We start from the raw sequence: 22698 nt of genomic DNA, 5'->3' as shown, positions 1-22698 counted from the left end.
GATTGTTGGAATTTTCCATATTCACTTCACAGTTTGTTACTTGGCTAAAGGATTTTATGACTTCAATATTGCTTGAAACAACCATACAGTTGAAATGACCACGAATTGATTATCAGTTTCCTTTTTACAATTAAATGTCTCACACAGGAACAATTCATATAATGCTTTTGGAAATGCTAATGGTTCCTGAGGTACTAATCTTGCTTTGTTTCTGAATACTTACAAAATTGTGTCTCCCTGAGTGGGCCATGGACTTATCCTGTGTTGTGAAGTGCTATGCAGAGGTGTCAAGCTGGTAAATGGAATAGTTTTCTGATGAGATGTGAGTCTGAAATTTTTTCCCCATATGTGTTTGGCTTCACTGATCAAAAAGAATGAAAATTTTTTTTTCTTTCCAATATTTTAATTTCTCTAAATTGGAGCTTATATTTGAAAGCTGTGAGAACAATTGAAAATGCTTCCACATGTGGCTCCGCCTTTGAGATTCATGTAGGACAAACTTACCTATTGATTAATGGGTTCAGCTCTTTTAATTTGATGAAAAATTATACTAAGCACTCTACAGATTGTTTTGAGAGCCTATTAAATTTGGAGTAGTGTAACAACTTACAATTCGGGGGCTGATGCAGAAGAAGAAGGTGTCAGGTCACTGAAGTGTACGTATGACTTGCAGAGCAGATCAAATTGTTTCCTATAATCTGATGGAGTAGAATGTGATTAGCCTTCTCTTCTATAGTCCCTTTAGACTACCCGATATTTTGGTAGTTGGGAATGGATTGGAAGGGCATCAGACTTTAGGTGGGGAAATGATTAGGAGGGTATTGCCAGTGAGCTGGGTTGGAGATGATAGAGGCCTAAATTAAGGCAGTGAGCCAGTGGACCTGAAGAGGAAGGGGGAAGTGCTATAGTTTTTAAGAAATTAATCAGGTTGACTGCTGACATTAATTTGAGTAGTGAGGTGGAAGTTTTATATAGGATACTGAACTTCAGAACTAGAATTTCGTAGCAGAAATTGTTACTTGTTTAAATGTTTATTTTCGTGGATGGTTCTAGGTTATCCTTTCAGCCTTATTTTGACAGCTTACAGAATGTCTAAAATTGCAAATAGGGACATGTTTATTGTTCTTTCCTGCTTAAAACCCTTTAACATATTCTCATTCCATTAGGTTAATGCTCAACCCAATTTTTTTCACGGTATATTAGCTATCTACTGCTGTGTTAGCAAGTTACTCCAAAACTTAGTGGCCAGAAGGAACACACATTTATTATCTCACAGTTTCTCTGGGTCAGGTGTCAAGGAGTGGGTAGTGCTGACTTCATGATCTCTCACAAAGCTGCAGTCAAGGTGTCAGCTAGGGCTGCAGTCATCTCAAGGTGCAACTTGGGGAGAATTTGCTTCCAGACTCACTCATGTGAACCTCAAAGGACATGCGGGCCTCTCCAAAGGACTGCGTCATGACATGGCACTTGGCTTCCCCCAGAGTGAGAGATGGATGAGTGATCCAGAAGGAGAGGCAACACCTAAAACAGAAGCCACAGTCTTTTTATAACCTAGTCTTGGAAGTGACAGCCCATCACTTTTGCTGTTCAGGCATATCTCATTGTATTGTGCTTCAAGATATTTTGTTTTTCACAAACTGAAGGTTTGTGGTAACCCTGCCTCAAGCAAGTCTGTCGGCACCATTTTTCCAACAGCATTTGCTTACTTTGTGTCTCTGTGTCACATTTTGGTAATTCTTGCAATATTTCAAACCCTCCACCAGCAAAAAGATTACAACTCCCTGAAGGCCCAGATGATGGTTAGTGTTTTTTTAGAAATAAAGTATTTTAAAATTAAGTTATATACATTGTTTTTTTGACGTAATGCTATTGCACACTTAATACACTACAGTATAGTGTAAACATAACTTTTACATATGCTGAGAAACCAGTATTTTGTGTGATTTGCTTTATTGTGTATTTGCTTTATTGAGGTGGTCTGGAACCGAACATGCAGTATCTTTGAGCTATGCCTTAGGAGCCTTGAGCTCTTCATTAGGAGTGAGGCAATAATCCAGCCCACACTCCAGAACTAAAGGTTACACAAGCCGGGGATCTTTCTGGCTTTCTCAGAGGCGGCCTACAACACGTGGCTTACATCATCTGGACCCTAACTACCCAGCTCTCCAGTTTCATGCCTTGCCAGGTTTCCATTCACACGAGACTCCAGCCAAATCAAACTTCCTTCAGCTCCTGAAATGCTCCATGCTCTCTCTTGCCTGCAGACTTTCTCCTCTTCACTTGGCTAACTCACATGTGTCCTGTAGATTCCAGCTCAAGTGCACTTCCTCAGGAAACATTTCCTGACTATTTATTCTCAGTCCCCCAAATTAAACTAAAAATTCTTGCTCCTTCTTCAGTTTTAGCATGTGTCAGACTTTAAGAGTATTGCTTTATAAATTTTATGGCCTTTTATGCCAACTGTAAGCTGTATCCCTAACACTAGGACTTCCGCCTGGCACAATACTAGATACTTAATAATATTTGTTGAGTGAATAGCTGAATGAATACCAAGATGCATGATATATGGTCAATGTAATCAATAGGCTTATGGTGCTATATATATGGATCTCTCAGAGAGCCGCTCTGTGTAACTTCCTCTGAATATACTTCACTGAGGAACGTCTCAAGTTTTGTTGCTTAAAAAAAAGCCAATTTCTATTTGATATAACTTTATTCTATTTTCTCCTCTCATTTTTATAACCTAGTATGTAGACCTATGCTGCAGATTAAATTTGGAGTTTAGAGGATAAGATTAAGGGGAAAAAAGCTTCATTTAAGCAAAACTTCAATTGTTTGGCAGAAACCAGTCCTTGTTTTGATTTAAACTGTCCTCACTTGGTTTCAAAGTTGATAGCCAGGTTATGCCAAGAATCAAGAAGAATTTAGTTGGAGTATACTTGGTTTCAAATTTGATAGCCAGGTTATGCCAAGAATCAAGAAGAATTTAGTTGGAGTATACTTGCTTTCAATCTAGGTGGAGTCTTCTTAAGTGGTTTTAGAATTTTTGCATCGAAAAAGTGGACATAATAGTTTGTATTTCCTGGCTTCACAATTGGGGAAACTTTATGTGATTATGCATTTCTTTTCTAATGAAAAAAATGAGGTGTCTGTGAACTTAGTATGATTTTAGGTAGCCTCTCTGCTAATGGGTGGGGTTGTGTTCCTGTCTTGCTAGTTGTTTGGCATGGGATGTCCAGCACTGGAGCTTGCTGGTCATTGAGTGGAGCTGGGCTGTAGTGTTGAGATGGAGATCTCTGGGAGAGCTCTTGCTGACTGACATTACATGGGGCCGGGAGGTCTCTGGTGGTCCCATATCCTGAACTCAGCTCTCCCACCTCAGAGGCTAAGGTCTGACACCTGGCTGCAGCACCAAGACTCTGTCAGCCACACGGCTCTGATGATTTTGACAGCCTCAGAACTTCAATGCTTAATTCTTCTTTAAAAAATGACATTGCCTGGAGGATGGGCAAGTCAGAAAGGAATAAGGTTTCCGGCCCTTGAATGGTGACCGACTAGGGATTGGGGCTCCACAGCTCTGCCTCAGGGGTTGGCGTAGCCGCCCCGGGAGCTTCGGGGCGTTGGTTCTGGAAGGAGAGAGATTTGCGGCCCACACATGCACAATTCACTGCGGGAACTATGAACTTGCAACCTGCGAAAAGGAGACCCCAAACACAGTAAGTTAAGCAAAATGACAAGACAGAGAAATACACAGCAGATGGAGGAGCAAAGTAAAAACCCACCAGACCAAACAAATGAAGAGGAAATAGGTAGTCTACCTGAAAAAGAATTCAGAATAATGATAGTAAAGATGATCCAAAATCTTGGAAATAGAATGGAGAAAATACAAGAAACGTTTAACAAGGACCTAGAAGAACAAAACAGCAAACAAACAATGATGAATGACACAACAAGTGAAATTAAAAATTCTCTAGAAGGAATCAATAGCAGAATAACTGAGGCAGAAGAACGGATAAGTGACCTGGAAGATAAAATAGTGGAATAACTACTACAGAGCAAAATAAAGAAAAAAGAATGAAAAGAATTGAGGACAGTCTCAGAGACCTCTGGGACAACATTAAATGCACTAACATTTGAATTATAGGGGGCCCAGAAGAGAAGGGACAAAGAAAGGGAATGAGAAAATATTTGAAGAGATTATAGTTGAAAACTTCCCTAATATGGGAAAGGAAGTAGTCAATCAAGTCCAGGAAGCACAGAGTCCCATACAGGATAAATGAAAGGAGAAACATGCCAAGACACATATTAATCAAACTATGGAAAATTAAATATGAAAAAAAATATTAAAAGCAGCAAGGGAAAAGCAACAATAATATACAAGGGAATCCCCATAAGATTAACAGCTGATCTTTCAGCAGAAACTCTGCAAGCCAGAAGGGAGTGGCAAGAATTATTTAAAGTGATGAAAGGGAAAAACCTACAACCAAGATTACTCTACCCAGCAAGGATCTCATTCAGATTTGACGGAGAAATTAAAACCTTTACAGGGAAGCAAAAGCTAAGAGAATTCAGCACCACCAAACCAGCTTTGCAACAAATGCTAAAGGAACTTCTCCAGGCAGGAGACACAAGAGAAGGAAAAGACCTGCAAAAACAAACCCAAAACAATTAAGAAAATGGAATAGGAACATATCCATAGTTACCTTAAATGTAGATGGATTAAATGCTCCAACCAAAAGACATAGACTGGCTGAATGGATACAAAAACAAGACCCATATATATGCTGTCACTTCAGACCTAGGGGCACATACAGACTGAAAATGAGGGGATGGAAAAAGATATTCCATGCAAATGGAAATCAAAAGAAAGCTGGAGTAGCAATTCTCATATCAGACAAAATAGACTTTAAAATAAAGACTATTACAAGAGACAGAGAAGGACACTACATAATGATCAAGGGATCAATCCAAGAAGAAGATATAACAATTGTAAATATTTATGGACCCAACATAAGAGCACCTCAATACACAAGGCAAATGCTAACAGCCATAAACGGAGAAATCGACAGAAACACAATCATAGTAGGGGACTTTAACACCCCACTTTCACCAATGGACAGATCATCCAAATTGCAAATAAATAAGGAAACACAAGCTTTAAATGACACATTAAAGAAGATGGACTTAATTGATATTTATAGGACATTCCATCCAAATACAACAGAATACAGTTTCTTCTCAAGTGCTCATGGAACATTCTCCAGGATAGATCATATCTTGGGTCACAAATCAAGCCTCAGTAAATTTGAGAAAATTGAAATCGTATCAAGTATCTTTTCCAACCACAACGCTATGAGACTAGATATCAGTTACAGGAAAAAAAATACAAACACATGGAGGCTAAACAATACACTACTAAATAACCAAGAGATCACTGAAGAAATCAAAGAGGAAATCAAAAAATACCTAGAAACAAATGACAATGAAAACACAACGACCCAAAACCTATGGGATGCAGTAAAAGCAGTTCTAAGGGGGTAGTTTATAGCAATACAATCCTACCTCAAGAAATAAGAAGCATCTCAAATTAACAATCTAACCTTACACCTAAAGCAATTAGAGAAAGAATAACAAAAAGCCCCCAAAGTTAGCAGAAGGGAAGAAATCATAAAAATCAGATCAGAAATAGAAGAAAAAGAAATGAAGGAAACAATAGCAAAGATCAATCAAACTAAAGCTGGTTCTTTGAGAAGTTAAACAAAATTGATAAACCATTATCCAGATTCATCAAGAAAAAAAGGGAGAAGACTCAAATTAACAGAATTAGAAATGAAAAAGGAGAAGTAACAACTGACACTGCAGAATTACAAAGGATCATGAGAGATTTCTGCAAGCAACTATATGCCAATAAAATGGACAACCTGGAAGAAATGGACACATTCTTAGAAAAGCACAACCTTCTGAGACTGAACTAGGAAGAAATAGAAAATATAAACAGACAAATTACAATCACTGAACTTGAAACTGTGATTAAAAATCTTCCAACAAACAAAAGCCCAGGACCAGATGGCTTCACAGGAGAATTCTATCAAACATTTAGAGAAGAGCTAACGCCTATCCTTCTCAAACTCTTCCAAACTATAGCCGAGGGAGGAACACTCCCAAACTCATTCTATGAGGCCACCATAACCCTGATACCAAAACCAAACAAAGACGCCCCCCAAAAAATAGAAAACTACAGGCCAATATTGTTGATGAACATAGATGCAAAATTCCTCAACAAAATACTAGCAAACAGAATCCAACAGCACATTAAAAGGATTATACACCATGATCAAGTGGGGTTTATCCCAGAAATGCAAGGATTCTTCAATATATGCAAGTCAATCAATGTGATACACCATATTAACAAATTGAAGGATAAAAACTGTATGATCATCTCAATAGATGCAGAAAAAGCTTTTGACAAAATTCAACACCCATTTATGATAAAAACCCTCCAGAAAGTAGGCATGGAGAGAACTTACCTCAACATAATAAAGGCCATACATGGCAAACCCACAGCCAACATTGTTTTCAATGGTGAAAGACTGAAACCATTTCCACTAAAATCAGGAACAAGACAAGGTTGCCCACTCTCACTACTATTATTCAACATAGTTTTGGAAGTTTTAGCCACAGCAATCAGAGAAGAAAAAGAAATAAGAGGAATCCAAACTGGAAAAGAAAAAGTAAAACTGTCACTGTTTGCAGATGACATGATACTATACATAGAGAATCCTAAAGATGCTACCAGAAAACTACTAGAGCTAATCAATGATTTGGTAAAGTAGCAGGATATGAAATTAATGCACAGAAATCTCTTGCATTCCTATATACTAATGATGAAAAATCTGAAAGAGAAATTAAGGAAACACTCCCATTTACCATTACAACAAAAAGAATAAAATACCTAGGAATAAACCTACCTAAGGAGACAAAAGACCTGTATGCAGGAAACTATAAGACATTGATGAAAGAAATTAAAGATGGTACAAACAGATGGAGAGGTATGCCATGCTCTAGGATTGGAAGAATCAACATTGTGAAAATGACTATATTACCCAAAGAAATCTACAGATTCAATGCAATCCCTATCAAACTACGAATGGCATTTTTCACAGAACTAGAACAAAAAATTTTACAATTTGTATGGACACACAAAGGACCCCAAATAGCCAAAGCAATCTTTTTTTTTTTTTTTTCCAAACATCTTTATTGAAGTATAATTGCCTTACAATAGTGTGTTAGCATCTGCTTTATAACAAAGTGTATCTGTTATACATATACAATATGTTCCCATTTCTCTTCCCTCTTGCATCTCCCTCCCTCCCACCCTCCCCATCCCACCCCTCTAGGTGGTCACAAAGCACCGAGCTGATCTCCCTGTGCTATGCGGCTGCTTCCCACTAGCTATCTATTTTACATTTGGTAGTGTATATATGCCCATGACACTCTCTTACCCTGTCACATCTCACCCCACCCCCTCCCCATATCCTCAAGTCCATTCTCTAGTAGGTCTGTGTCTTTATTCCCGTCTTGCCACTAGGTTCTTCATGGCCTTTTTTTTTTTTTCCCTTAGATTCCATATATATGTGTTAGCATACTGTATTTGTTTTTCTCTTTCTGACTTACTTCACTCTGTATGACAGACTCTAACTCCATCCACCTCATTACAAATACCTCCATTTCATTTCTTTTTATGGCTGAGTAATATTCCATTGTATATATGTGCCACATCTTCTTTATCCATTCATCTGTCGATGGACATTTAGGTTGCTTCCATGTCCTGGCTATTGTAAATAGAGCTGCAATGAACATTTTGGTACATGACTCTTTTTGACCTATGGTTTTCTCAGGGTATATGCCCAGTAGTGGGATTGCTGGGTCGTATGGTAGTTCTATTTGTAGTTTTTTAAGGAACCTCCATACTGTTCTCCATAGTGGCTGTATCAATTTACATTTCCACCAACAGTGCAAGAGTGTTCCCTTTCCTCCACACCCTCTCCAGCATTTATTGTTTCTAGATTTTTTGATGATGGCCATTCTGACCGGTGTGAGATGATATCTCATTGTAGTTTTGATTTGCATTTCTCTAATGATTAATGATGTTGAGCATTCTTTCATGTGTCTGTAGGCCATCTGTATATCTTCTTTGGAGAAATGTCTATTTAGATCTTCTGCGCATTTTTGGATTGGGTTGTTCGTTTTTTTGTTATTGAGCTGCATGAGCTGCTTGTAAATCTTGGAGATTAATCCTTTGTCAGTTGCTTCATTTGCAAATATTTTCTCCCATTCTGAGGGTTGTCTTTTGGTCTTGTTTATGGTTTCCTTTGCTGTGCAAAAGCTTTTCAGTTTCATTAGGTCCCATTTGTTTATTTGTGTTCTTATTTCCATTTCTCTGGGAGCTGGGTCAGAAAGAATCTTGCTGTGATGTATGTCATAGAGTGTTCTGCCTATGTTTTCCTCTAAGAGTTTGATAGTGTCTGCCCTTACACTTAGGTCTTTAATCCATTTTGAGTTTATTTTTGTGCATGGTGTCAGGGAGTGTTCTAATTTCATACTTTTACATGTTCCTGTCCAATTTTCCCAGCACCACTTATTGAAGAGGCTGTCTTTTCTCCACTGTATATGCTTGCCTCCTTTATCAAAGATAAGTTGACCATATGTGTGTGGGTTTATCTCTGGGCTTTCTATCCTGTTCCATTGATCTATATTTCTGTTTTTGTGCCAATACCAAACTGTCTTGATTACTGAAGCTTTGTAATATAGTCTGAAGTCAGGGAGCCTGATTCCCCCAGCTCCATTTTTCGTTCTCAAGATGGCTTTGGCTATTCGGGGTCTTTTGTGTTTCCATACAAATTGTGAAATTTTTTGTTCTAGTTCTGTGAAAAATGCCAGTGGTAGTTTGATAGGGATTGCATTGAATCTGTAGATTGCTTTGGGTAGTAGAGACATTTTCACAATGTTGATTCTTCCAATCCAGGAACATGGTATATCTCTCCATCTATTTGTATCATCTTTAATTTCTTTCATCAGTGTCTTATAATTTTCTGCATACAGGTCTTTTGTCTCCTTAGGTAGGTTTATTCCTAGATATTTTATTCTTTTTGTTGCAATGGTAAATGGGAGTGTTTTCTTAATTTCACTTTCAGATTTTTCGTCATTAGTGTATAGAAATGCAAGAGATTTCTGTGCATTAATTTTGTATCCTGCTACTTTACCAAATTCATTGATTAGCTCTAGGAGTTTTCTGGTAGCATCTTTAGGATTCTCTATGTATAGTATCATGTCATCTGCAAATAGTGACAGCTTTACTTCTTCTTTTCCGATTTGGATTCCTTTTATTTCTTTGTCTTCTCTGATTGCTGTGGCTAGGACTTCCAGAACTATGTTGAATAATAGTGGTGAGAGTGGGCAACCTTGTCTTGTTCCTGATCTTAGTGGAAATGGTTTCAGTTTTTCACCATTGAGGACAATGTTGGCTGTGGGTTTGTCATATATGGCCTTTATTATGTTGAGGAAAGTTCCCTCTATGCCTACTTTCTGCAGGGCTTTTATCATAAATGGGTGTTGAATTTTGTCAAAAGCTTTCTCTGCATCTATTGAGATGATCATATGGTTTTTCTCCTTCAATTTGTTAATATGGTGTATCACATTGATTGATTTGCGTATATTGAAGAATCCTTGCATTCCTGGGATAAACCCCACTTGATCATGGTGTATGATCCTTTTAATGTGCTGTTGGATTCTGTTTGCTAGTATTTTGTTGAGGATTTTTGCATCTATGTTCATCAGTGATATTGGCCTGTAGTTTTCTTTCTTTGTGACATCTTTGTCTGGTTTTGGTATCAGGGTGATGGTGGCCTCGTAGAATGAGTTTGGGAGTGTTCCTCCCTCTGCAATATTTTGGAAGAGTTTGAGAAGGATAGGTGTTAGCTCTTCTCTAAATGTTTGATAGAATTCGCCTGTGAAGCCATCTGGTCCTGGGCTTTTGTTTGTTGGAAGGTTTTTAATCACAGTTTCAATTTCAGTGCTTGTGATTGGTCTGTTCATATTTTCTATTTCTTCCTGGTTCAGTCTCGGCAGTTTGTGCATTTCTAAGAATCTGTCCATTTCTTCCAGGTTGTCCATTTTATTGGCATAGAGTTGCTTGTAGTAATCTCTCATGATCTTTTGTATTTCTGCAGTGTCAGTGGTTACTTCTCCTTTTTCATTTCTAATTCTATTGATCTGAGTCTTCTCCCTTTTTCTCTTGATGAGTCTGGCTAATGGTTTATCAATTTTGTTTATCTTCTCAAAGAACCAGCTTTTAGTTTCATTGATTTTTGCTATTGTTTCCTTCATTTCTTTTTCATTTATTTCTGACCTGATCTTTATAATTTCTTTCCTTCTGCTGGCTTTGGGGTTTTTTTGTTCTTCTTTCTCTAATTGCTTTAGGTGCAAGGTTAGGTTGTTTATTCGAGATGTTTCCTGTTTCTTGAGGTAGGCTTGTATTGCTATAAACTTCCCTCTTAGCACTGCTTTTGCTGCGTCCCATAGGTTTTGGGTCGTCGTGTCTCCGTTGTCATTTGTTTCTAGGTATTTTTTGATTTCCCCTTTGATTTCTTCAGTAATCACTTCGTTATTAAGTAATGTATTGTGTAGCCTCCATGTGTTTGTATTTCTTACAGATCTTTTCCTGTAATTGATATCTAGTCTCATAGCGTTGTGGTCGGAAAAGATACTTGATACGATTTCAATTTTCTTAAATTTACCAAGGCTTGATTTGTGACCCAAGATATGATCTATCCTGGAGAATGTTCCATGAGCACTTGAGAAAAATGTGTATTCTGTTGTTTTTGGGTGGAATGTCCTATAAATATCAATTAAGTCCATATTGTTTAATGTATCATTTAAAGCTTGTGTTTCCTTATTTATTTTCATTTTGGATGATCTGTCCATTGGTGAAAGTGGGGTGTTAAAGTCCCCTACTATGATTGTGTTGCTGTCAATTTCCCCTTTTATGGCTGTTAGTATTTGCCTTATGTATTGAGGTGCTCCTATGTTGGGTGCATAAATATTTACAATTGTTATACCTTCCTCTTGGATCGATCCCTTGATCATTATATAGTGTCCTTCTTTGTCTCTTGTAATAGTCTTTATTTTAAAGTCTATTTTGTCTGATATGAGAATTGCTACTCCAGCTTTCTTTTGATTTCCATTTGCATGGAATATCTTTTTCCATCCCCTCACTTTCAGTCTGTATGTGTCCCTAGGTCTGAAGTGGGTCTCTTGTAGACAGCATATGTATGGGTCTTGTTTTTGTATCCATTCAGCCAGCCTGTGTCTTTTGGTGGGAGCATTTAATCCATTTACATTCAAGGTAATTATCGATATGTATGTTCCTATTCCCATTTTCTTAAATGTATTGGGTTTGTTATTGTAGGTGTTTTCCTTCTCTTGTGTTTCTTGCCTAGAGAATTTCCTTTAGCATTTGTTGTAAAGCTGGTTTGGTGGTGCTGAACTCTCTCAGCTTTTGCTTGTCTGTAAAGGTTTTAATTTCTCCATCGAATCTGAATGAGATCCTTGCTGGGTAGAGTAATCTTGGTTGTAGGTTTTTCTCCTTCATGACTTTAAGTATATCCTGCCACTCCCTTCTGGCTTGCAGAGTTTCTGCTGAGAGATCAGATGTTAACCTTATGGGGATTCCCTTGTGTGTTATTTGTTTTTTTTCCCTTGCTGCCTTTAATATGTTTTCCTTATATTTAATTTTTGACAGTTTGATTAATATGTGTCTTGGCGTGTTCCTCCTTGGGTTTATCCTGTATGGGACTCTCTGTGCTTCCAGGACTTGATTAACTATTTCCTTTCCCATATTAGGGAAGTTTTCAACTATAATCTCTTCAAAAATTTTCTCAGTCCCTTTCTTTTTCTCTTCTTCTTCTGGTACCCCTATAATTCGAATGTTGGCACGTTTAATGTTGTCCCAGAGGTCCCTGAGACTGTCCTCAGTTCTTTTCATTCTTTTTTCTTTATCCTGCTCTGTAGTAGTTATTTCCACCATTTTATCTTCCAGGTCACTTATCCTTTCTTCTGCCTCAGTTATTCTACTATTGATCCCATCTAGAGTATTTTTAATTTCATTTATTGTGTTTTTCATCATTGCTTGGTTCCTCTTTAGTTCTTCTACATCCTTGTTAAATGTTTCTTGCATTTTGTCTATTCTATTTCCAAGATTTTGGATCATCCTTACTATCATTATTCTGAATTCTTTTTCAGGTAGACTACCTATTTCCTCTTCATTTGTTAAGTCCAGTGTGTTTTGAGCCTGCTCCTTCATCTGCTGTGTGTTTTTCTGTCGTCTCATTTTGCCTATCTTACTGTGTTTGGGGTCTCCTTTTCACAGGCTGCAGGTTCGTAGTTCCCGTTGTTTTGGGTATCTGTCCCCAGCGGCTAAGGTTGGTTCAGTGGGTTGTGTAGGCTTCCTGGTGGAGGGAACTAGTGCCTGAGTTCTGGTGGATGAGGCTAGATCTTGTCTTTCTGGTGGGCACGTCCACGTCTGGTGGTGTATTTTGGTGTGTCTGTGGCCTTATTATGATTTTAGGCAGCCTCTCTGCCAATGGATGGGGTTGTGTTTCTGTCTAGCTAGTTGTTTGGCATAGGATGTCCAGCACTGTAGCTTGCTGGTCGTTGAGTGAAGCTGGGTCTTGATGTTGAGATGGAGATCTCTGGGAGATTTTTGCCGTTTGGTATTACGTGGAGCTGGGAGGTCTCTTGTGGACCAGTGTTCTGAAGTTGGCTCTCCCACCTCAGAGGCATGGCCCTGATGCCTGGCTGGAGCACCAAGAGCCTTTCGTCCACACAGCTCAGAGTAAAAGGGAGAAAAAATAGAAAGAAAGAAAGAAAGAGGCTATAATATAGTGAAGTAAAATAAAGCTATTGTAAAGCAAAGCTATACAGACAAAATCTCACCCAGAGGCATATACATATACACTCACTAAAAAAAGGAAAAGGGGAAAAATTAATATCTCCTGCTCCCAGAGTCCACCTCCTGAATTTGGGATGATTCGTTGTCTATTCAGGTATTCCACAGATGCAGGTACATCAAGTTGTCTGTGGAGCTTTAATCCGCTGCTCCTGAGGCTGCTGGGAGAGATTTCCCCTTCTCTTCCCTGTTCGCACAGCTCCTGGGGTTCAGCTTTGGATTTGGACCCGCCTCTGCGTGTAGGTCGCCTGAGGGCGTCTGTTCCCCGCCCAGACAGGACGGGGTTAAAGGAGCAGCTGCTTCGGGGGCTCTGGCTCACCCAGGCCGCGGGGAGGGAGGGGTACAGAGGAGGCAGGGCGAGCCTGCGGCATCAGAGGCCGGCGTGACGTTGCACCAGCCTGAGGCGCGCAGTGCGTTCTCCCGGGGATGTTGTCCCCGGATCCCGGGACCTTGGCAGTGGCGGGCTGCACAGGCTCCCGGGAGGGTTGGTGTGGAGAGTGACCTGTGCTCGCACACAGGCTTTTTGGAGGCGGCAGCAGCAGCCCCAGCGTCTCACGCCCGTCTCTGGGGTCCGCGCTGATCGCCGTGGCTTGCGCCCTTCTCTGGAGTTCGTTTAGGCGGCGCTCTGAATCCCCTCTCCTTGCGCGCAGCGAAACTAAGAGGCAAGAAAAAGTCTCTTGCCTCTTCGGCAGCTGCAGACCTTTTCCCGGTCTCCCTCCCGGCTAGCTGTGGTGCGCCAACCCCTTCAGGCTGTGTTCACGCCGCCAGCCCCAGTCCTCTCCCTGCGATCCGACCGCAGCCCGAGCCTCAGCTCCCAGCCCCGCCCGCCCCGGCGGGGGAGCAGACAAGCCTCTCGGGCTGGTGAGCGCCGCTCGGCGCCGAGCCTCTGTGCGGGAGTCTCTCCGATTTTCCCTCTGCGCCCCTGTTGCTGTGGGATCCGCGCTGATAGCCGCGGCTCGCGCCCTTCTCTGGAGTTCGTTTAGGCGGCGCTCTGAATCCCCTCTCCTTGCCCGCCGCGAAACAAAGAGGCAAGAAAAAGACTCTTGCCTCTTCGGCAGCCGCAGACTTTTTCCCGGACTCCCTCCGGGCTAGCTGTGGTGCGCTAACCCCTTCAGGCTGTGTTCACGCCCTGAACTGTTTCAATAGGCCCTTAAGTGTTGTCTCATTCCCTGCTTTGTCTCATTTCTTCTCCATGTTGACTTCAACGTTACTTGCTTAAGAGTCTCTGCTCAGGCCACCATTTTATTCAGCTCCTCAGATTCCATGCCGGGTCACTTATTTCTGCGCTTCATCCGAGATTTCGTGAATAGAGGTCACAAAGATGAGCCCTAAGTCTGAATTTTTAAACAAGCTTCTACCACCATTTTGCTGCACCTCAAGTTCTGGAAAACACTGCTTGGAACCCCACTCCTCAGGACCTAGCCAAAGCAATCTTGAGAAAGAAAAACAGAGCTGGAGGAATCAGGCTCCCTGACTTCAGACTATACTACAAAGCTACAGTAATCAAGACAGCATGGTGCTGGCAAAAAAACATAAATATAGATCAATGGAACAGGATAGAAAGCCCAGAGATAAAGCCACACACATATGGTCACCTTATCTTTGATAAAGGAAGCAAGAATATACAATGGAGAAAAGACAGCATCTTCAATAAGTGGTGCTGGGAAAACTGGACAGCTACATGTAAAAGAATGAAATTAGAACACTCCCTAACACCATACACAAAAATAAACTCAAAATGGATTAAAGACCTAAATGTAAGGCCAGACACTATAAAACTCTTAGAGGAAAAGACAGGCAGAACACTCTATGACATAAATCACAGCAAGATCCTTTTTTGACCCACCTCCTAGAGAAATAGAAATAGAAGCAAAAGTAAACAAATGGGACCTAATGAAATTTAAAAGCTTTTGCACAGCAAAGGAGACCATAAACAAGACAAAAAGACAACCCTCAGAATGGGACAAAATATTTGCAAACAAAGCAACTGACAAAGGATTAATCTCCAAAATATACATGCAGCTCATGCAGCTCAATATCAATCCAAAAATGGACAGAAGACCTAAACAGACATTTCTCCAAGGAAGATATACAGATTGCCAACAAATGCATGAAAGCATGCTCAACATCACTAATCATTAGAGAAATGTAAATGAAAACTACAATGAGGTATCACCTCACACCGGTCAGAATGGCCATCATTAAAAAATCTACAAACAATCAATGCTGTAGAGGGTATGGAGAAAAGGGAACCCTTTTGCACTGGTGGTGGGAATGTAAATTGATGCAACCACTATGGAGAACAGTATGGAGGTTCCTTAAAAAACTGAAAGTAGAACTACCATATGACCCAGCAATCCCACTACTGGGCACATACCCTGAGAAAACCATAATTCAAAAAGAGTCATGTACCACAATGCTCACTGCAGCTCTATTTACAATAGCCAGGACATGGAAGCAACCTAAGTGTCCATTGACAGAAGATGTGGCACATATATACAATGGAATATTACTCAACCATAAAGAGAAACGAAATTGAGTTATTTGTAGTGAGGTGGATGGACCTAGAGTTTGTCATACAGAGTGAAGTAAGTCAGAAAGAGAAAAACAAATACTGTATGCTAACACATATGTATGGAATCTTAAAAAAAAAAAAGTTTTCTGAAGAACCTAGGGCCAGGACAGGAGTAAAGACGCAGACGTAGACAATGGACTTGAGAACCTGGGGTGGGGGAAGTTTAACCTGGGACGAAGTGAGAGAGTGGCATGGACATATATACACTACCAAACGTAAAATAGATAGGTAGTGGGAAGCAGCCGCATAGCACAGGGAGATCAGCTTCGTGCTTTGTGACCATCTAGAGGGGTGGGACAGGGAGGGTGGGAGGGAGACGCAAGAGGGAGAGGATATGGGGATATATGTATATTTATAGCTGATTCACTTTGTTATACAGCAGAAACTAACACAACATTGTAAAGCAATTATACTCCAATAAAGATGTTAAAAAAATAAAAACAAAGAAAAAAAATGAGAACAAATTCTTTTTAGTGAGTAAACACAATAATGAAGCAGTGCAGCAAGAAAGAATTAATGTATTTTAACTTCTTCAAAGAGTAAGCTCTTTGTGCCTTAGTCATTTCCTCAATTCCTACTCACTCCTCAGTCCCATATAACCTGTCTCCTACCTCTAAGTCTCCATGGAATTTCTTCTGGCAAAGCTCAGGATACCAGCTTACTGCCCAAAGCAGGGGACTCCAGATGCTTATCTAGTTGAACTATTCTACTGCATTGCACTCTTGATCACCACCTTTTTTTGAAACTCTTCTTACTTGGTGGTTTCAGAAGAGCCCCTCCAGGTGGCAGTGGTGGTCCTCTTCCTCCTTCTTTTTTTCCTTTTTCTTCTTCACTTTTTTTTTTTCCTTGCAATTTCTTGTTAGCTGTCTTCTGGAGCTCCTCATTGCCCACTCCCTAAGGAGGACTCTACAGGTTCTCTTGGGTCTATTTTGACCCTCCATTTCTTCTTGGTCTACAAGAAATTCCTTTACTTGTATTTTAGCTGTCATTTATATCCTGATGACTTCAAGTCTCCAGCTGAGATTTCTTCCCCAGTTCTCAGACTGTTACTTCCAATCTCTGTTGACCTTTCTGCCCAAATGTTCTGCAAGCACTTAAGACTCTAAACTTGCTTCTTCTTTGCACCCTCTTGCTTATCTCAGTTGATGGCTCTATCATATGCATCCAGTTCACACAATGATTCTAGACTTTATAGTCCACTCTTCCATGAACTTATTTAATTACTAAGTCCCGGTGATTTTACCTTCTAAATGGTTTATGGTTTTCAACCTTTTTCTCCTCCAAACACCTGAGAACTATGACACACTTATAGATGTCATTAATAGTAGGTCACGATGTCAGTGATTCTCATTGGAAATAGGGGTGCACTCCTTAGGGAAAATCCTTAGAGGGAGTGGAGGGGCCATAGGTAGTTTGAAACAAGCATCTTCATGGTTCTAATAGACTCCAGAGATTGAGAATTGCTGTGCTAAGCATTGTGGGAATGAGACGCTCTCTTGCTAGAAGATGCTACTGTTTTAGTTGAAGCCCTTATCAGCTCTACTTGATGACTGGAATATCATTTCACCTTCAGTCTAATCTATCTTTTACCTAGCTGCCAGAGTAATTATCTAATATAAAAACCTGTTATCTTCACTTAAGACTTTTAAAGGCTCGCCATTACCCGTAAGATAAAGTTCAAAAACAAGTTCTACAATCCGGCCTCTGTCTTCCTTTCCAGCTCTCTGCCTTTCATCTAATCCACAGCCCCATGGAACTTGTTCTTTCTGAGCATCTCCTTCTTTTTCTCATCTTCCTGCTTCCCTCTGTCTGAGGTATTCTTCTCTTTCTTTTTTATTTGGTTGACAGTTGTTCATCATTTAATACTCATTTCTTTCAAGAAACATTTCCTGACCCACATCCCTCTCCCCATGGTCCTCACAAGGTCAATGTGTTCTGTGTGTTCAAAGTGTGCACATAGAATTTCATGAAAATTGAAATCATTGCACATGCATGTGTTTGCTATTATTATCTGTTTTTATTTTTTTTCCATTGACTGAGAGTTTTTTTGAGGTTGAGGACCCTGTCTTATTCATCTTTATCTCTAGTGTCTATATGGTAAATATTTCTGTATGTTCATAAATGTTTGTTGAAAGAAAAGGTGAATTAATAGATTTAAGCAGTTTATCCATTCTTTCACTTAAAACTTTTAATTGCATACCTACTGTGTGCCAATTATCACTTTGTACACAGATTGCTATAGTAATAATTTTTTAAAAAGGTAAAACATTCCTGTTCCCATAGGTCTTATATTATTTTGTGAATACGGGTTGATATAATAACCATTGATAGTTACATGAACATTTTGATAAGAAGAGACTTTTTTGATAAACATTAAACAAGTTAGACTCTTTCTCGGTGAATAATTGAATCTCTGCTAAGTATTTTCTTAATTTGTTCTTAGGGTATTTCTTCCTCCAACATTTCCTCATGGGCAAATATTTATTAGGCAGAGTTGTGAAAAAAAAACCCTTAAGTCATAATAGTAAATACTAAAAAGTATTGGACAGTAGTAAAAAGTAATATTAAAATAGGATCTAGTGTTTCAGTTAAATTTTAACTTCTGTTACTTGGGTCACAGGAGCAAACCTTTCTTTAATGTCATATAATTACAGAATGTGTTATTTCTCCAACACCTGCACAAATTAAAATTGTAAAGTTAGTTTCCTTACAGATATTTCATACTAAATATCATGTCAATAAAGAGAGGAATTATATCTTATCTTTGAAACTGGGAGTGTAGAATAGACCTGTTGATAGGTCCATGGCTCTAGTCTAATGGTAGTAGATGCTTTACTAATTAATATTATAAATGGGCTCTTTACTAAAAGTTGTCATTCTAAACCACAGTGAATATAGTCATTTTCAGGAGGAAAAAGTCAGGTTTACAATGAAGTATTTAATTAGGAAAAATGTAAATGAACATGTAACACGAATGCTCATATTTTTGTGGCATGGTATATCACCGTGAATTAATCCTCACAGCTCTAAATACTACTGTGCAGTATTTTCAGCTGAAAAAGTGAAAACAGAATGTATTTCCACAAAGTAATGGCAGACCCTGGAAGGTTTAAAGAATTATGTTATTAGAAGAGGATTTGAATGTTGTTTCCAATCTTATGTCTCCTAAAAATGAAAAAAAAAAAACAAAACACAACTGTACCATTGATTCCTTATTTTCAGAGGATAATGCATAACCCCAAAAAACACACTCCAATATATTAAAACCTTTATTTTGGCTCAATAGGTTTCCCTAATAGCTGAGCAAAATTTCTTCTTTTACTTTAAAAAATCGTTTCTAGGGTTAAATTAATGTTGTGATATAATTTACTTAAAATGTGGTTATTGAATCAAATTACTAAACTTTTTGAGATTTTATTTAAATTAAAACTCTTTTACATATTGTCAAGAATGAAAGTGGGCTGGGAGTTCCCTGGCGGTCCAGTGGTTATGACTCAGCTCTTTCACTGCCAGGGCCCGGGTTCAATCCCTGGTCGGTGGGGGCGGGGGGAAGAATGAAAGTGGGTAATAGCAAATCTGAGATAAGACCCTTATTTCATACCTACCCATCATGGCCGATCTGGCAGTATTAGGTTCCAAGAAGTTAGTTCTTCAAAGGGTGTTGCAAGTAGGCTTTTTGAAAACTTTTCTTGAGAATCCGGGAGCAAAATTGCAAAAAGAAACTAAAACTATATATACAGAGAGACTCTAGACTATTTAAAGTCTAATGGCTTTCCCTCCCTGATGTACTGCTGCTCAAATAAGCACCAACCACTGTTTATCTCACTACCACTGTTTATTGATGCATTTGTGAACTAGCCATCCCTCTATCCCTGTTCATTTTTCTTTTCAAATCTAATATTTTTAATCTTAAAACCTCACTGACACTTTTCAGCAACATAAGTCTCCAAATCTAGTTCTGATCAACTTACTTAGCGACCTTGATCTCTTTCAAAGGACAGTGCTCCTCCCTGTCTGACTCCATGACAGCGTGATGATAGGGGAAGCTGGAGGCATCACTCTGCCCCTCTGTCTTCCGCTGAATGATGTCATTGGTGAGTGTGCTGACATTGTCCAGCAGTGACACATGCTCCCCATCTGTCACTGCAGCGTGTCTGGTCTTATACTGGCACTATTCACGTGCACTGGCTGAGCTCCTGGTGAAGGTGGGGGTGAGGAGGGCTGGCTTCGGTGATGATTTTGCCTTGGTAGGTACTGTCTTGCCCTTTTCTGTGCACCCCACTCTTCATCTCCCAAATACAGATTATATCTGGATCATGATGTGTAAGAGGAAGGATTTTGCTGTCCTGGTTGGCTGTATCTTTCAACTCCCTGTACCATTCTCACAGACTCCCCTCGTCTTTTTTTCCTTGTATATTACCACTGAATATCCATAGAATTTGTGATATTAAAAAACAAAATATATGCCCAGTGAAAGATAATCTGATTAAATCAGGCAGTGAATACAAAAGTATATTTAAAACTTTATTCAGAATAATCTTGCTTTCAATCATCATTCACATTTCAGCCATTTCAGTATCTAGAGCAGTACAATGAAAATACAATGCTATCCATCTGTGCAATTAAAAATTTTCTAATAGCTACACTTTAAAAAGTAAGAAGAAACAGGTGAAATTAATTGTCATAGTATATTTTATTTAACCTAGTGTATCCAAAATATTCTTTCCAACAAACAATCAACAAAAACATTACTGAGATGTTTTTTGTTCTTTTTTTCTAAGTCTTGAAAAACGGCACAGCTATTTCTTTATCCCCTCTTAAGAGCGCTTTGTCATATAAGGTTAAATGTGATTGTCTAATCAGATCTTATTGCCAAATAATCTGAAGTAAGTCAAAAGATTGTTAGAAATATGAACTTTCATCACTTCTCAGCCTTCTGGCTAAGATCAAGTGAAATAATGACTTTTATTTACTACCGTTATGCTGCAATGCACCCCCAGTAGCTACTGTGCCTTGAGATATTAAGTAGTGATAGTATGAAACTGTCATGATTAGCAAGATATTTAAAATTATTTTTATGTTTTTTATATTCTTTTAAAATCTCAACTCTTTGTATATGAATTATAAATTAGTGGTTCACTAATATATAATTTATAAATAAATATAAATACATTATGAATGCAGGTTCAAAATTGAAAGGGGTACGTGTTAAAAAATATTTGGTGATTACTGGTATACAGGATAAAGTTCAAATATTTCAATTAGTTTTTAAGGTCCTTCTTCTTTGCCCACATATTAATACCATTGAAACTACCATGCTTTCCCCTATGGTTCCTCTAAATTAAGGCTACCAATGAAAGCCAGATTTTCCTTCTTAACCTATATGCTTGAACCCAACATCTTATTTCTTGTATCTGTGATTTTGCTCAAGCTTATTTTCTTGTTTGCTTCTCTCTTTCATCTTTTCAGCTATAAAAATTCATCTTTCAGGATTCGGCACAATTTCGACTTCCTGGAAATCATACTTAAATGATCACTCCATCCCATATTACTGTCTTTCTGGCCTGAATTCTTATTTTTTTTACCATTTCTTTTGACATCTATCCATAGACTATCTTTTATTATTATTTACCTTTTTTAGTGTATGCTCTGTTTTCTCAACTAAATTTTAAGTATTTTAAAGCAGGGACGTTGCATGTCTTTTGTGTGACCTTTTAGGGCCTATTACAGTGTACAGCATGACATAATATTATATAAATAAACACTAGGCTGAAACAGAATTAAGATTTAAATGCTCCTGTTTTTAACTTTAATCATCCTCATCATTATGGCCTATCTTAGTCTCTATGATCTAAAGGGATTTTATTGATAAATGTGTATGTTCTATGGAAATATGGGTTTAATAAATAATTGCTTTGTGAAGCCAAGGAATTTTCTGTTATCTCATCTCAGAACTCCACTATTTTTTATCCTTAAACAACTTTGTCTTTATAAGAGATAAGGATAATTTAGAGACTTTCCCTGAAGGGCTTAGTAAACTTGGCCAGCTCTATATAATCTCCCATAACTTGTCATTTTAGTATGACAGTCCAGCAGGAATGGAAATATGGTGTGGTTTACTAGCAGAAATGTTGTCACATGATGTAGGTGAGAAGATAACATTTGACATCTTTCAAGGGAATGGGACAAATTTCACAAATCAAAACCCAGCTTGGCCCAGATTTCAGTGTCATCAAATCATATAATCACCATCTAACTCATATTTCACCTATGTTAATTGTAAATTGTCCTCTCTGAACATTTTTGTGTTATCTCTCTGGAACATTTTATTTTTTAGTTTTGAAGAAAATGAGAGGTTTTATAATATATGTTAGATTTGAGCACAGAAATTGGGATTTGAGTGAAAATTACACAAAAATTATAGAGATTATTTGACAAAATAAGATACATACAACTAAATAAAGGAAAGGGAAGTTATTATTTAATGGGTACAGAGTTTCAGTTTTACAAGATGAAAAGAGATCTGGACATGGATGGTGGTGATGATTGCACAAAAATGTGAATGTACTTAATGCCACTGAACGATACACTTAAAAATGGTTAAGATGTTATATGTATTTCATCACAATTCAAAATAAAACAAAACGGGGGTGGGGAGATACAACTAAATAAAAACATGCTTTATTTCACTTACTCCAAAACTTGATTGTACATCAAAATCACCTGAAGAGTTTTCATAAAATGCACATCTCCAGGCCCCCTTAGCCTTGGAATCTGTGTTATTATACTCTCCCCAGTTTGGGAATCCCCTACTCTCCCTGCTCCCAGTTTCACATGTAGTTATAGAACAACGTGCTTCTTACTATGGTTTTAATGTTCTAAAAGTAGTACTGGTCCTGGGCAGATAAGCCGGAAGGGAACTTGGGTACCAGTTTCTCTGATCCTCTCTTCTCCAAAGGAGGCTTTGGTGATTAGATAGCAGACAGTCCCCTGAACTCACCACTGTGAGGTTTCCTCCAGTGTACCGTGGGCCCTTGTTCTAGTCCTACACTAATATAAAGTCCCTGACCTACTCTGGGATGCACAGCAAGATAAGAGCTTCATCATGCTTAGTTCC

At 38.7% G+C, this 22698-nt stretch overlaps 1 protein-coding gene across 1 annotated transcript in view; it reads left to right on the top strand.

Moving 5' to 3' along the window:
* COL25A1 (collagen type XXV alpha 1 chain) overlaps nt 1-22698 on the top strand; it is a 481522-nt gene that overhangs the window by 151394 nt on the left and 307430 nt on the right. The gene's annotated exons all lie outside the window — the stretch shown is intronic.

This window comes from Balaenoptera acutorostrata, chromosome 5 (genome assembly GCF_949987535.1).
Source record: "Balaenoptera acutorostrata chromosome 5, mBalAcu1.1, whole genome shotgun sequence".
In the NCBI taxonomy this organism is placed as follows: Eukaryota; Metazoa; Chordata; class Mammalia; order Artiodactyla; family Balaenopteridae; genus Balaenoptera; species Balaenoptera acutorostrata.
This window is presented reverse-complemented; position numbering and strand designations above follow the sequence as displayed.